Source organism: Lissotriton vulgaris, chromosome 10 (genome assembly GCF_964263255.1).
Source record: "Lissotriton vulgaris chromosome 10, aLisVul1.2, whole genome shotgun sequence".
NCBI lineage: Eukaryota > Metazoa > Chordata > Amphibia > Caudata > Salamandridae > Lissotriton > Lissotriton vulgaris.
This window is the reverse complement of record NC_141698.1, coordinates 252,729,295-252,746,313: the sequence shown is the minus strand read 5'-3', so window position 1 is coordinate 252,746,313 and position 17,019 is coordinate 252,729,295.

Here is a 17,019-nt window from a genome sequence, read left to right as displayed (position 1 = left end):
TGGTACCTTGGTGAAGACGGAACGGGTCGGATAGGGTGCCGTTTATAGCTATCCTGGCAGATGGGGCAGAGTAGAGGGCCATCACCATCTTGGTAAAGGAGCCGCCAAGGTTGAAAGAGTGCATGCACTGCCGTAGGAAGGACCACGAGACCTTGTCAAAGGCCTTTTCCGCGTCCAAGGATATCGCTACCATTGGGGAGGAAGAGGTCTTTGCTTTTTCTAGAAGGTGACATAATAGTCCTGTGTTGTCATTTGACATCCGGTGTTTTAGGAAGCCAACCTGCGAGGGGCTAAGTAATTTGTGGAGGATGGAATTTAGTCTGGTCGCCAAAATTTTTGCATACATTTTGCAATCAAGATTTATCAAAGAAATGGGGCGGTAATTTTTAGTGAGGAGGGGGTCCTTCCATTCTTTGGGTATTACTATGATCGTGGCCTCACTCATCGATGGGGAAACACCGCCACTGGACGCAGTAGAGTTATAAAGGTTAAGGAGCGGAGGGCTAAGTTGATCTGTAAAAGCCTTATAGAAGGACGCAGTGAAGCCGTCCGGACCGGGGGCCTTATTATTCTTCAGAGTGTTGATTGCTGCTCTGATTCCTGTGCTAGAGATTGGGGAGCCTAGGTGAGTCTTATCTGTTTCAGAAAGTTTGGGAAGGTGGAGTGAATTGAGGTAGTCAGAGCAGGCTGATTCGTCTAGTGGTTTGTCGTTTTTGTATAGGTCTTCGTAGAATGTTTTGAAAGTGTCAAGGATATTAGATTGTTTAGTGTGTGTGATGTTTCTGGGATCTTTAATGGATGATATGGTGGACAGTTTCTGTTTATGTTTGAGATAGGAGGCTAGGAGCTTCCCTGCTTTGTTGCCCTCGCATAGTTTTAGGGCCTTGAAGCGATTGATCCATACTCCTGCACGCTTGCTGGTGATGGTGTTGTATTCGTACTTTTTTTTGGTTAGTGTATCTAGCACTATATTATCTAATGAGTTGGACTTGTGTTGGGCTTCTAGTGCACCAATCTGATGTTCCAAAGATTCTAGTTCTTTATTTAGCGCCTTGTTTGCCTTGGCCCTGATGTTGATGATGACCCCACAAATTGTGGCTTTCAGAGCATCCCACAGGGTGTTGGGTGTAGTGTCGGGGGTGTCATTTATGGTTAGGTATTCCTCAATGGCATTAGCTATTAGTAATTTGTTTGTGGGATCTGAAAGTGTCTCATCATTAAAACGCCATCTCTTGGGTGGGAGAATCGATTTGGAGCCAGCCAGCTTGGTGCGAATACAGGCGTGGTCAGAGACCAATTTAGGGGCTATTTCTGTTTCCTCTATAAGATGCGTGAAAGGGCTTGAGATCAAGATGAAGTCGATACGTGAATAAGATTTGTGTGGTGCGGAGTAAAAAGTATAATCCCTACTGTCCGGGTTTTGGAGGCGCCAGGAATCCTTCAGATTGTATCTATCACAGAGGCAAAGGAGGGTGTCATGCGAGCGGGAGTGGTGGAAGGAACATTTAGATTGCCTATCCAGAATCGGGTCAAGGGGGAGATTAAAGTCTCCTCCCACTATCATCAGGTCTTCTGAAGGGATGGGTTCTAATGAGCGGGAGACTGAGTCCCAGAATTCCGGGTCGTCAGCATTTGGGTAGTAGATATTTACTACATGAATGGGGTCGTCCTCCCTTAGAAGGTGTGTAATGGAAAGTCTACCTACTTCGTCGTGAGAGTGCGAGACTAGTGTTAGGTTAGCTTTTTTCCCTAATAAGGTGATTACCCCCCCCTTTTTTATGAATTGCTGGTGAGGTCAGAATGTGTGACGACCAATGGATGTTCAGAAAGCGTAGGTCATCCTCAGACAATTTGGTTTCTTGAAGTAATATAATGTCCCCCTTAGATTTGGTGAGATACTCAAAAACTTTCCTCCTTTTTACCGGATGGTTGAGGCCCTTAACATTAAGAGAGACTATTGTGAGATCATCGGCTAGTGATTTTGCATTAGCCATTGGAGATGGGTATCATCGCTGGGAAATTGCGTTGTAATCTAAGGATATCAGTGAGTAATGCCGCGAGCTGGTCAGCCTGCGGGCCATTGTGTGGAGATACATTGGACTGCAACGAAATACACATGTCATATGTGAAATAGATAAACATAAGCAAAATACAGTACAAAACAGAAAAAAAGACTAAGAATCTTTGAACTCTTTTAGCTCCATTTTCTCCCTCCCCTGTCCCCACCCTCCCCCATCCCCCTCCCCCTCTCCCTCCCTCCCCTCCCCCCAAATACGTACATCGGGAGTGCGACGGCAGTCCCGTGCAAGGCGGAGTCAGGGATACACAGATGATAGCTAGTAACTTCCCTAGACATTGAGAATATTATGGTAGTAATGAACTCGAAACTCGTTTTACACTTCAGACTGCAATGCGGCTAAAAAAAGACCTATTAATTATAACGGTAAACATTGGGCGAGGCTTGAGAACGTAGGTATTTCGCGTTAAGGCGAAATGATTTTAACGATAGCATTTAGAAAATACCAGAACGAGCAATAAAGACCAACAATAGTACGACACTATATTGAGGCACAAGGCCTGCTTGCATTAAAGTTGCAGCACCTACAACCGCAGAGAAGCAAACTGTAAAGGAATCAATGGCCTTAGAAAATACCAGTAACAACGAGCAATAGAGAGCAACAATAGTACGACAATATATTGAGGCTCGAGGCCTACTTGCAGTAAAGTTGTGGGTACCTGCATCCGCAGAAAAGCAAGCTGTAAAGGAAACAATGGCACACTGTTAAGAACAATAGACTCACTATACAGGAAAGTGAACATTGAGATGAAGGGCTTCAATATTAAAGCGGCCGTAGACGGACTACAGGGCATGATGCTAGGATCATATCAGCAAACGGTGTGATGAGCTAAGCGGAGGATGAGTTCACGTTTTCCTTTTGTTCGAGAGGCCGGACGCTAGGTCCATTTCATGTTCACAACGATCTTCAAGTACATCAGCAAGGGCTCTGGGGTCCGTGAAGTATTTTGGGTGGCCATTGACTACAATCCTGAATTTCGCCGGACCAGCAAAGGAGAATGTAATGTTTTTGGATCTGAGTTTGTCCCTGAGCTCCAGGAAACGTTTGCGGATTGCCACCGTGTCTTTTGAGAAGTCTTGCGTGAAGATGATTCTATGACCTTCCCATGAGATGGAGTGGTTTCTCCTTGCGAATTGAAGGATCATCTCAACGTGCTGAAATCTGAGCAGTTTGCAGATCAATGGTCTGGGGCCATTGGAGCTCCTGGTAGCGAAAGTGGGGATCCTGTGTGCCCTATCCAATTCAAGGCCGTGTGGAAAGTCTAATTTGGTGGTCATGGGAATCCACGATTCAAGAAAGGCCACGCAGGAATCAGCATCTTTTTCGGATTTCTCCGGAACGCCAAAGATCCTGATGTTACCTCTTCTGTTCCTATCTTCCAACTCCACGTTATGGCGTTTAAGTTCGTCTGTGGTTTTTTCTAGACGTTGGATCTTGGAAGCTGATTGTTTTGTCAGGTCCTCCATGTCGCTTATACGTTGCTCGACCGCACCCAAACCCGTGTTTATTACACTTATATCAGCTCTGATCGCAGTGAGTTCTAGTTGCATAGAGTCGGTATTGGATTTGGTGGATTTTGAGAGATCGTGTAGGTCTGCCAGTTTCCTGAGAATCATTTCCATAGTGGCTGCCATATCTGATTTACTTTTAATGGGTGAGTCCAAAAGTGAGTCCGATTTCACCTTTTTAGTATTGTTTCTGTCCTCCCTGTTCGCCGTTGCTGCCTGATGTGTGTTCGCTTTTGCTGGGAACTGGGTAGACCTTGAAACCCTGTAGGAAGACACTGCTGGCTGGCGATACTGGACACCCACGCAGTTGAATTGGCTGCAGAACTACTGTTGCGCCTGGGGTCTCCTAAGTGTTTCAGGACCAGGCTCTAAGGGTGGAAGGACACTGGCTACAGTCTTATGGTAGAGTAGAGAGCGCACAGAGAAGTACGTAAGCGCTGTGACTGAGCGCTACTTAGCAGATGGCCTACGCTGCTCAGTTAGGTTAGGGGTGAGTTTCTCCGATTAAGGTGAGACATTCGGCAATGAGGCAATGCGGCAGGCCTTGATGACCACTTGGTAGGCAGCACCGGCACAGGGCACTAGTAGTCACTTCCAAGGATGGTATGGCAGGGTGGGGCTGCACAGATCCATAAGAGATTCACTAGGATGGTGGAGTTGGCAATAGATGGGCAATGGATGGGCTTAAGAAGGGCATAAAAGCTCACCGTGTGTCGAGGCAGTGAGTTTTCGCGGGGATCGCCGCCGCCATTTTGGGGTCAGGCACGTCGAGCCGGTCGGTGTCTGTCGGGACGTCTAGCTGCCAACCTCCATCAACAGCGACACTTGAGGGGTGATTCCCGTTGTTTGTGGTGCTTCCCCTGCCAGTGGTGGTAGTCTGCTGGCAGTAGGAGCGCTGTGTGCGCTCGCGCGGTCAGGCGTTGCAGCCGCGACCGGGCACCGCCATTTTAAGTAAAGCCCGAGTCGCAGAGTGCACGGTCGACAAAGCCCAGAAAAGACCGCAAATGACGGTTCCAGGCAGATTTCAGCCCATCGGAGGATGCAGCAAGGTTCTCAGTGCCGGCTCCTTAGTTCTGGGACGAGTTACGGTTCTGGAAGCAGGGGTGGCTGCGGACTCGCTCTCCCTTTCCGCGGAGCACTCGGTTCAGGCGGCCATTCCTCCTGCCGTCCAAGCCACGCCCCGTGTCTGGCGGGTTTTAAGAAAGATCGTTATGGTGGTGTTGAGTTGCCACCCAATCGCTCACTGTTCACGTGGCGCCACGGCGCTTTATGAGATATTATTTCTTGAAACTGCGTTTTAACCACTTTTGTGTTTTATTCCATTCATTTTATTTTTTCTCTAACTCATATTATTTTTCATATAAGTCGTGGTTACATTATTTTGCATACACATTACTATTTCATCACTGACATATATCCACAGGAAATTTTCACTCCATGTTTATCAGCATATATTTAGCACACATAATATATAATGCATTTAATCAACATTTTTTGGAAGAGCCCAATGCATTTCGGCACTCATGTGTGCCTTCATCAGGGGCAGTATCTACAAAAGGAAATTGAAAAAACATGGTGTAAGTATGAGTTTATGGTAGGGGGTTCTATAAAAGTATAACCGTGATGCGTGCATACCTGATCGTTGTGATGGTAAATGACCTGAATCCTGTACCTCAGTTTGGCCCTTATCTCTCTGTTCAAAACATAAATACAAGCCACTCTATAATAAATCCATGTACATATGTGTAGTAACTGGCTGCTTGCCATTGGTTATCCTACGTACCTTAAGAGACAATATCTCGGTTGTCTGAAAAAATGATAGGCAACAAGGTTTTAACTATTTGTATATGTGCACTCTGATTATCTTATTACATATACCGCTGTCAACATACCTTATTAGCATGTGCCTCAGGATTCTGAAAAACATGAATCAAATCTAAACCTTAGTTTTAATTGGCGGTCAAAAAGCTGATGAAAAACGGCTCGCGGTAGCTTGCCGTGTTTACCTTGTCTTGTTCTTTGTATTCCCGATCTAAAAAACCGAGATATAACATAGTAAACACCCTCGTCGGTACTGCCGAGTCTATACCAATAGATCTAATGTAAACGCTGCTGTCATACCTGTATTCAAAGTGACTACCGCTCTGAACTATTCCCGCAATCTGCTTGACCTTCCGTCAGCTCCGGTTCCTGCCTGATAATGATTCCGCTTACTTCCGCGTCAGCTTCGCGGAGTTAACAACTGACGACGGACTGATCAGCAGTGTCTCAGGGATTCTAGGTCTTCATAGTGGCCATCTTTGAAAAGGTGCTCAAGTATATTAGTGCAAAGCAACGGCTCCCTTGTGGCTGTTATTGTTGCTTTTTAATGGAATCCTATACCCTTCATGAAACCTGTGTAGAGTACTAGTCTATGCCATTGTTGTTACTATATAATTATTTCGAACCCATAGAGTTGACTGAATTACTGTCTCAAACGGTATGTTTTACTAGGTTGAGTATATGGTGACTAGTTCAAGTGATTCTATGTTTGTTAACACCTGGCTCATTATATATGTGCACTGACCCTTGGATGAGTTGTTTATGTCTCAGATACATTCTTACTTGTGGGGCGTGCTTGTTATATTAAGTGAGGTGTCATTTAAAGACTGTGCTGAGGTTTAGTATGTTAAGTGACATGTCATCAGATTATACAATATTTAAAAACATGTTGCAAGACGCACTATCCGGTTACTGACTGGTTTCTCTACAGTGGTATCATATTTATATCATAAAACAATAAGTTGCTTCTCCCTGGCATTTAAACATTGTTATTCTTGATGAAAACTGAAGCTTCACAAGTGTATTGTTATGAATGTCTCTTTTTTGTGCTTCCGTTAATGCTTAATCCTACAGGAAACACGCTAAATCGTACTTGTCATTGAGGCCAGTTGGTGTCATGGTGTTTAGATATTTTATCCAGAAAAGTTCACGTTGTAATAATTTCTGGTGATTGTTTATGACTTGTTTCAATGGTACTTGTTCTAGGATTTGGAATCTCAATTGGGATATGCTGTGTTTCTCTGAGATCCAATGTTGTACCAGTGGTGAGGTCAGGGTGTTGTTCCGAATTCGACTTTTATGTTCGGATATTCGCACTTTTATTTTTCTCTCAGTCTTACCGATGTACATCCTTCCACATGGACATTTGATTCCGTACACCACGTTTTGCGTATTACAATCACTTGTGTGTCTTAAACATATCTGTTTGCCTGTTGTAGGGTGAATACATGTATCCCCTATGATTACATTGTTGCAATTGATGCAATTGTGACATCGAATTGTTCCTCTGTTGGTGACAATTTCTTCTGGTAGATGTTTAAGTTTCAATTTTTCCTTAAGATTCAATCCTCGAGTATACGCATGTAGTGGCAATTCTTTGAACAAACCTTTGAAATCCGGTTCCAGGGACAGCAGTTCCCATCTTTTGTTAATGATGTTTTTAATTTTGTGTGATTGGGTGGTGTATTTTGTAACAAATACCATCCTGTCCTGTTGTTTTTTTTGGTCGCGGTTGCAATAATGCCATTCTGTCCATTGTAGATACTTTTACTATCTGTTCTTGTAGTATGTTGTTTGGATATCCTCTTTCCTCATATTTCCGTACTTGTCTTTCCAAAGTCTTCTCACATGTCTGCGTATTTGAACATATACGCTTAATTCGGATAAATTGAGATAGTGGTAGATTTTTAATCAAACTTCTAGGATGAAAGCTCGTGTAATTGAGAGCACTATTCCGATCCGTGGGTTTTGTATATAATTCAGTGTAAAATCCATTATCTCTTTTGGTGATTCTGACATCAAGGAAATCAATAGTCTCATTACTTATTTTGTGAGTAAATTGTATTCTTGTTTCCACCTGGTTGAGTGCTCTTATTACTTGTTCTAGTCTTGCCTGTGTGTCGTCCCTGATTAAAAAAATGTCGTCTATGAAACGACAGTAGAACTTTACATGTGACCATTCACTCCAACTCATCATGGTTTGTGACTCGAATTGAGCCATAAAGGTGTTAGCATATGCTGGGGCCCCAACAAAGCCCATGGAAGTTCCAGTCAGTTGGGCAAAAAATGTATCTTTCCAAACAAAATAACTGTTGTGAAGGCAGAATTTCAGTAATTGCATCAAAAGGATCTTTTTGTCGGTTGGTATGTCATCCAGTTTAAGTAATGCCCACTCCACTGCTTCTAGACCTGCTGCATGTGGTATTGATGTATAGAGTGCGACCACATCTATTGTGCACAGTATCCAGTGTTTTTGGTAGCCTTCCTGTATCCAGGCTAATTTATTCAAAAAGTCTGTTGTGTCTCTGATGTATGAGCCCCATTGTTGAACAAATTTCTGTAGATGATGGTCAATATATTGTCCTATGGGATCAAATATAGAACCACACCCCGATACTATCGGTCTGAACGGTGGGTTAGTCGGATGTTTGTGAATCTTAGGGATCATATATATCCGTGGTCTTCTCGGATTATTGGCTGTTAGAAATGCTGCTGTGTCTTCATCCATTGTATCGTTAGTTCTGGCTGTCTGCAGTATGCCTTGTAACATCCTTTGGAGTACTCGTGTTGGATCTGAGGTCAACTGTAAATATGTATCTTGGTTTAAGACATGTTCATTGACTTTGTAATCGTAATACTGGGTGTCCATTAGTACCAATGCTCCGCCCTTGTCAGCAGGTTGTATGGTTAATTTTGCGTCGTTAGCCAAGTTGTTGATTATATGTTGTTCGTCTTTTGTCAAATTGTTATATCTTTTCCTCCTGTAGTCCAGTGTTTTTAAATCACTTTTCACCATGATCTCAAAGGTGTCAAGCATTTTGTGCGATATTGGTGCTTGAAATGTACTTTTCGGCTTAAATTGTTTACCTGTATATTCCATCTGGACATCACCTGATTCAACAATGTTCCCGAAATAATGTTTTAATTTCAATGATCTCATGAACCTGAAAAAAGCTCCTTCTGTTTCCAATTCATTCGCTGGAGTAGTAGGCACAAATGTTAGACCTTTATTTAGTGTTATTAATTGTTGTTTTGACAATGTTGTGGATGAAATGTTTATTATTAGACCACTGTCCGTCCACTTCGTAGAGCTTTGCCTGCCACTTCCTCGCCTTGTTTTGCGCTTGTTGTTACTGATGTAGTTTGCATCGTTGGCGGTTGCCCTTGGTCCTGTGACAAAAAAGCCGTTTGTCTACTTGTTGTAGCATGTTGACTACTTTCAGTTGATAATATGACTCCTTCTTGTGTCGCTCGGACAGGTCCTCTTTGTATAGATGTCTCTTTGTCAGTAACTAAACTCTCCTCAGAAGAATGGCGGGTTTTAAGGGCAAAATGTGTCCCAACATTTTCTCCGGTTTCATATATTTTATTGCGATTTACCTGGAGAATTTCTGCTGCTTTTTGAGATAGGTCGCTATTAATCTCGGCTTTTAAAACTAAAATCTTACAGAGAGTATCTTCAGTTTGCTCCCCGAGGTGGATCTGGGTGGCGTGTAGGTGCTCTAAGGTTGTAAATTCTGTGTTTAACTGTTCAGTCAACCTTTCATGATCTTTTTTACGCTTGGCTACAAAAGACACAGTTTCCCCCCTTAGGGCTGCTTTATAGCTATCCCAGACAACCACCCTGGGTGCACTATATTGATTACATTAAAAAAACTCCTTGGTCCATAGCTTAATGTATGTTATATATTCTTGATTGAAAAGAAGCTTACGATCGAATGACCATTGGGAATGTGGTCTCTTGTAGCTAGCAGCATCAAATACAACAGAAAGAGCGTTATGATCTGATATCGTCTTGGGGGCTTTAGTTTTGACAGCATTTAGGGCAATGTCAGTAGTTGACGTTATATAGTCGATACGTACGTACTTGTTGTGGGGGTAAGAAAAGTACGTATATCCTGGATCACCTTTATTTTTCAGGCTCCAGATATCTCTTAAGTTATGAGTGACCGTCAATTGCTGCACTGCCCTAAATACTTTGGGCTTACGTCCTAAGTATGTTCGCTGTGTTAGTCTACTCTGTAAATGGCCCATCCTTATATTGAAATCGCCACATATTATAAGAGAACCAGTCCAGGATGCCAGCTCAAGTTCTAGATCATAAAATAGGGCAGGCTCGTCTTGGTTTGACCCATAGATCGAGCAGACGATAATGCCTATATTAAGCTGTACTATAGTCCATCTGCCGTGGGGATCTGCCAAATTCAGTGTTGGTTTACCCAGGGAAGTCCTTGCTAATATGACCACACCCCGGGTCCTAGACGTCTGAGTAGTTGACTCAAGAATGTTAAAACCAGGGATTTTTAACAGATCTATTTCACCTACTGGAATGTGGGTCTCCTGTAAACATATAATATCCCATGAGCCTTGATGTATTGCTTGACATAACTGTGCCCGCTTCCCCCTGTCATTGAGGCCTGCTACATTCCAGCAACCTAGTTTTAACTTCCCCATAATTTTTTTCGAGTAGTCAGACCATACCTTAAGTTAAGCCAGAACATTTGTTTTGTTGCTTGTATATAGATGCTAATTTCTATACAACGTCATGCCATATATTGAACCTCATTTACTGCCTCAGCTATTGTGTTCACTACTAAATTAATTGTACCCTTTGACTTGCTCATTTTATATTCTTTTTCCCCCCCCCACTTCCCCACCCCCACCCACCCCTCGACAGAACCCTCCCCCTTACACCCAGAAAAAAGGCAATTAGACTCTGTAAGAGTCTGTGGTGATGGTCTAGCGCTACCTGACCATTGCATGATGACCACACAATACCAAAGATTTTATGAATAGATATAGGAAAAGAGAAAGAAAGAACTGAAAAAAAGGTTAAATACTAGAAAATACAAAATTGATACCGTAATGCAGTAGTGAGTAGTATAGAAGAAGAGTCGAAGGGGTCGATAGGGTCAAAATGAAGTCATCAGTTGAACATTATTTAGACATTGTTATCGACCCCCCTCAAAACCTTGATGTTTACTTCAGTCTAAACTAAACTATCCACCCATGCTGGCAGATGTATTTACTCCATTCCTTATCTGGGTTCATCTGAATAGTAGTATAATTGTAACTATTTTAGGCTCTCTAGGTACTCCTTTGCCTTAATCTCTGAAGTAAAATACTTTGTTTGCCCCCGAATATAACTTTCAGTTTAGCAGGATTGTTAAGGTACGCCGTCGCTTTTTTGTCTAGAAAGGGCTTAATTAGCTGCCTAAGGCGCCATCTTCTTTCCACTGCAATGTGGCAGAAATCTGGGCGCACGAAGTATGAGATCAATTCTCTGCTGCGGCGTTTATCAGGTGTAACTTTATCAGAGATGGCTTGCCGGAGTGAAAAGTTCCCGAAGTAGACTAGGACTGCTCGTGGGTATCCCCCTGTTTTTGCTGTGGGTTTTATTGTTAATGGAACTCTATGGGCCCGTTGTATTTCGTAGCTCCAATCCCAGCTGGAGAGTTCAGGAAGGGTGTCGCGAAAAAGCTGTATAATATACGAGCGGCAGTCCTCCCCTTCGCTTTTCTCGGGGATACCAAGGACGCGTAGGTTGTTTCGGCGTAGCCGATTTTCACAGTCCTCGAGTTTCCATCTAACGTCCTGGAGTTCAGCTTTGTGAGCAACCACACAATTGTGAGTGGTAGCTACCGTATTTTCATTTGAGACTATACGCTCTTCCATCTCGTTTATACGGTCATTGAATGTGCCTACAGTTTTAGTGAGCTTACGAAGAACACCTTGTACTTTTTGCAATGCAGCCCGTGCTTTGCGTCCATCTTTAGATGTTTCTTCTCGATGTGATGCAATGGCCTGAAGTACTGTATCCATAACTTGAGTTAGTGTGGCCCCAGGTTGTTCTAGTTGGTCCACTGATTCTGATTGGGGAGAGTGAGATATTAGGGATGGCTGGGGTGGGTACAACTGGCTTTGGTTCAGCCCATGGTTCGTTGGTGTATAGTCCCACACCAGATCGTTTGCACCATGATGTCCTCCCCTTTTCTTCTTCAAAACTGTCTTCCGCCTCTCACGAGGTGCCTTAGCACGTAGGTCTTGATCACTTTCCGTGCTAATAACTGACTCTGCGTCGTCGTCATCCAGTTCTTCAGGCTTCCCCTCTGTGTCCCCGGACCAACTAAAATCCTCTGAGAATGAGTAGAAGTCTGTAGGGTCTGTAAGTTCCCTATCTGTCTCGATCGTTTCTACTTCTATGGCTTCAGTTGCATTACTCTGCAGTGTATTCCTGAGAGTATCCTTTTTTGTGTGATTAATCACTGTGTCAGTTGTACTCTCTTCTGTAGACACCTGGCGCATTATATCCTCAGAGTTCTGGACATTTGCACTGCAACTCTCCCCTCTGGCGTCTTCCACCATTAAAGTGGAAATAGGTGTATCCATATCTAGCCCATTGACTCTGGTCCCAGTATCCCTAGTAAAGGGAATATTCAGTTCCTGTATGTTATTTGAGTGAGGCAAAGTAAATATTGCAGGTGTCTCTGGTGCGTTTGGGGTTAATTTTAAAGTCGTATTGGGCTCTGCACTGCCACCAACCCAGAGGGACGTACCTTTGTCGACTTGCACCTCCGGGAGATCCCCTGTTGTTGCAATACAATTCAAAGCCTCCAGCCCCGTCCTTGCCGATAAACCAGATGAGTCAGGACATTCCATTGCAGCCCCGGGAGAATTATCAGGCACAGGTCTCTCCAAACATTCCAGTGCGAGTGCTCCAGTCTATTGGTCCGTGTTTAGTGAGTTTAATGATCCTGGTGGAGCAGGCAAAGTATTCAATATGATTCTTTGCTGTATTGTTGGAGCTTTCAGACCTGGGACACGTCGTAGCATATCAATTACGGAGGGCGTAGGAGTGGTAGACTTCCCCGCTGTCTTCGGGGTAGGAGTCAGATCTTCGGACCCCCCCGCCGAATTGCTTTCCGTATTGCCGTGACCAGCTGCTCTTCGTTTGGTCATAACCTCCTGATCACGGAGGGCCTGTTTTGCGGCTCTAGTTTTGGCCGCCGCTGCAATGACTGCTGCATTCTTGGGGGCCATTACGGTAGCGGAGACGCCGTCCGGGGTGTTTTCCTCCTGGTGCCGGCTGAGCTGAGCAACTACAGGTGAGCGGATACCGTTCAGGAGCCCTAGCACCACAATACCAATCAGTGAGGTGAGGAGTGAGAGCTGCGTTTTCAAAGCAGGGTTTTTTCCTATGCTGGCTGCATCCCGTGCTCGATCCTCTGTCCACGCCGCCACCGCCGACATAGTTAATCCTCCTTTAGACTTTTCCTCTCCGCGTTAACACGGCGCCATTCAGAGGGTCGAAGGGCGTAGAGAAGATGGTTAAACTGCACAAAACATACTCGCGGAGCTACAGTACGAGTGAGGGGTTCTCTTCTCCTCCTATCTTCCCGTCTGCACGGTCATCGGAGCTCGGTCAGGGAGCTACGAATAGCGACCTAGCAAGTCGCCGCCATCTTGCCTCCTATTGCCTAGAAGAACATTTGTAACTGTAGCAATTATCTTTCATGATGGTCCTTCAACAACATCAGGACATTACACAGCTTTTTTGAAATCTCCAACAGGCTAGACACAGTGCAATGATAGTCAATTGACTTTTAAGAAACGTTTGCCTTTTGACTTACCAAATTCTTATCTGGTGTTTTTGCAACCCAAATTTCAGTAAAATTACTTGGTGTAGGAAGATTACTGCTGTTAAGAAAAGATACTCTGTTCTTCAGAAGTATCGTGTGAGTCAGGGTGACGAAATTTAAAAATGAAACTTGTATTTGGCATAGTGATAGTATTAGGTACAGGTTTAAGTAATGTTTGATGGTACAGAACACGTTGGAACTTTTGATTCTAAAGCTCGGAAAAGAATGGCTAAGAGTACAATGAAGTAATTTGGGAAATAAGGACTTTACTCATACTATTTGGCCACGCGGAAAAGTATGAGAGAACAAAATGAGTACTTGAAAAAAATGTTGTTAGAACATGCTTGTACGGAAGTTTATTGAGAGGTATTTAAAAGAAAGTGATATTGTTTTATTACTTTGTGATTGTTGAAGATGTAGTGTCCATACACAAGAAATTGCGAATTAGAGAAAAACATTTAAGACATGTTTTTTTCAAATATTTACATTATGTATTCAAATTTTGTATGGGTTTTTTAAACACAATCATTTTGATTGTGTTTTTTTTGCCCGCTGTCATATGATGAGTAGTATTGAACTCACTGCTTATAGTGAAAATCAATATAATCTGAGAACAGCAAAAATAAACCACATAACATATTGTACAAGTTATTTTGTTAGATTGTATTTAGAAATATTTACTATAACTGATTTGTTTATTCTCTTCCACAGATATTACATTTATAAGGTAAGTACGACTAATAAAAAAACTTTTTCATTAGTTTTTTATTTCTCTTTCTCCCTATACTTCCCTCTCTATCTCTCTCTTACCCTTACTCCTTTCATCCCCTTTCTTTGTCATTGCCCTTCTCTTATGCTCACTCCCTTTAACTCATCCCCATTTCGTCATTTACTTTTCTTTGCTCCTTCCCTGAGTCCTTTTCTGTCACTATTTCCTTCACTCCCTCTATCTCTTCACTTTCTTACTCCCGTTGTCTCATGCTCACTCACGTTTATCTACCCTCTGTCACCTCTGTTTCCTCAACCTTAATGCCATTCTCTTACCCTACCTTAATCCTTGTTCCCTTACTTCCATCACTTATCCTCATTTCCCATACTTTAATGCATACTTCACTCCCCTTACCCTACTTTATTTCTGTTTATCCATCCGTTACAGTCCTTCCCTGTTTCTGCCCCGTTCACCTTCTGTCACTTACCCTTCCTCACTCTGTTTCTCTTAGTGTCCTTTCCTTATTTTATCATCTCCTTAACTCATTCCCCTACCTTTGGTGTCTTTGTTTTAGACACTGTTTCTTTTGCCTTCCATCACTCATCATACTCTCCTTTCCTCCCTCACCATACTTTTTTAACACAGTCATTCCTTTAGTGCCATTCTCTCTTTCACTCAATTATCGTAGTCATTGATTTATACACTACACATTCTGTCTCTTTGTCTCTCTCCCTTACTCTTCCTTTCTTTCAGTTTCTGTTTCCTGCACTCCTACTTTCTTTTGTTTTATGAAATGTAGATTATAACTCTATGTTTTCTTTTCTTCAACAGATAGTATGTTTTTAAAAGAAATGTATTATTACATTGTTACTATTTGTAAGGTAAGTATTACAAACAAAAATACTTTTTCATCACTCTCTTACTTCTCTTTCTCTCTTGGTCATTGTTAAATCTATCTCTTATTCACCTTCCTTAACTCTTTTTACTTTCCTTTAGTTTCCTTTACTTATTCCCATTATTTCCCATCTATTTTGTTTACAGTCTTTTAATCATTATTAATACTGTTTTTTCAGGGTCACTCAGCTTGTTTAACTACCTTTTTTCCTCTTAGTCCCTTACTTACTTTAATTCCTCAGGGGCAGATTTAGAAGCGCATTGCACCTCTTTTATACTGCCTGTGTGTCAGTTTTCCTACGCAGTGGCAGCGCAAAAGAAGTGACATAGTGCAGGGAAATACATCACGTTTTAAAACCGTGCAGCACATGAAACCAGTGTCAGGTTTCATGTGGGCATTTCCACTCAGGAGTGGCCGTTATGTCACAAGAACTCCCTTGAAAAGTGATTCTGTGAAATCTACAAGATTTTACTGAGTCACTTCACTAACGCTGATGTGTCAAAACATTGCACCTATTGAAGCAACTGTAAAGGTTGACATTCCACGTTACAGATAGAGCAAGTTTGAAAAGTGCTGGAATTGCATCGTGCATGGAACACAATTTTAACATTGTGCCAACGTTCAGCCCTAGATGTGACACGCATCTGTTTATTCCTGCGCCATGGTGCACCGCTTTGCAAATGCGGTGCATCATGACTGGTGCAAGGATTAACTTGTGTGTCGCATCTTTCCTGGCGCATCTCTGCTATTTTGCAAAGATGTGTTGGGTAATCAAAATCTGTGTCTCTGTTGCATTCCCTCTCTACGCTTTCCTAAGACCCTTCATTCCCTTACTCAATTTTTAAATCACTTATTTCCTACTTTTCACTTTCACTTACCTCCTTTTTATCATCCTCAAATCCCCTTCCTTCTTTCCATTTAATTTCACTCCCCTAACTATACTCTATATATTTCTCTTTCTACCTTATTCTCCTTCCATATGTCCATCCTCAGTCCCCTTTTGTGACTCCTTCGCTTTTACTTTCTTTTCCATACTGCTCTTCTCATAATTTTTAATTTCCCTTAATTCACTACCCTATCTTTAGACATCTTGGGGCAGATTTATGAGCCCTTTACGCCTCTTTTGCGCCGTCATTGCCTCATTTTTGTGATGCAGCAGCGCTGCAAAAGATGCGCCATGGTGTGGACTATTTACAACGTGACGCATCTGTGAGATGTGTCTGGTTGTAAAGCCCTGCACCTTAAGGACGCGTTCTGGTGCAGGGGGGGGGGACGTTCCTGTGCAGGAACGTCTGCTAAAAGTGGGTGACTGATATCTACAAGATTTCACTCAATCACTTGTAGGCGAATGCTATGTCAAAACCCTGCACCTGTTTCAAGCAGGCGTAAGGCTTGAAGCAGCATTAGTTGAATGGGCCCGCTAGGAGCACTGCTGGAGCTACATCGCTCATGCGATGCAACTCCAACAATGCGATACCTTTACGGCACAGATGCATCACGCATGTGTGCTGTTTTTGCCCCATGGTGCGCCACATTGTAAATGTGACACATCAATGGTGGCGCACTGGTGGTTTTTCTAGTCGTAGTTTACTTGCCGTATTCTTGATGATTTGCAGAGATATGCCATGTAATGTACATTAGCCCCCTTGTTTTAGTCACTCTTTCACTTCACTTTCTTCAGTCACTATACTTCCTTTACCTCACTCATTTCCTCAGTTCTTTACTACATTTTTGTCATCAATTTCATTTACTCATTTATACACTACACATTCATTCAAAAGAAAGGTAATACAGGGGCATATTAACAAGATGTGCGTTAAAAAATGCACATCGCACATTTGACTATCGCCAGCTGTCGCCGGATTTTTTCGCTGCGTTAGGGCGTTATCAACGCGCATCACATAGGTGATAGTAAATTCTGTGATAGCCGGCGATAGTGAACATTTGCGCGTGGAAAGAAGCGTTGTTTTCACACGCTAATGTGTGCCTTGTTAATATGGGGGGGTGGATTCACCTTTATGATCCACACCCCCATGTTAACAATGCCTAACGCCTGGTCAGAGCAGGCGTTGGGAGACCTGCGATAAACAAGTTTATCCCAGGTCTTTTCCTCTCAACGCCTGTCTTGGTGATAGGGTGTTCCCACCTC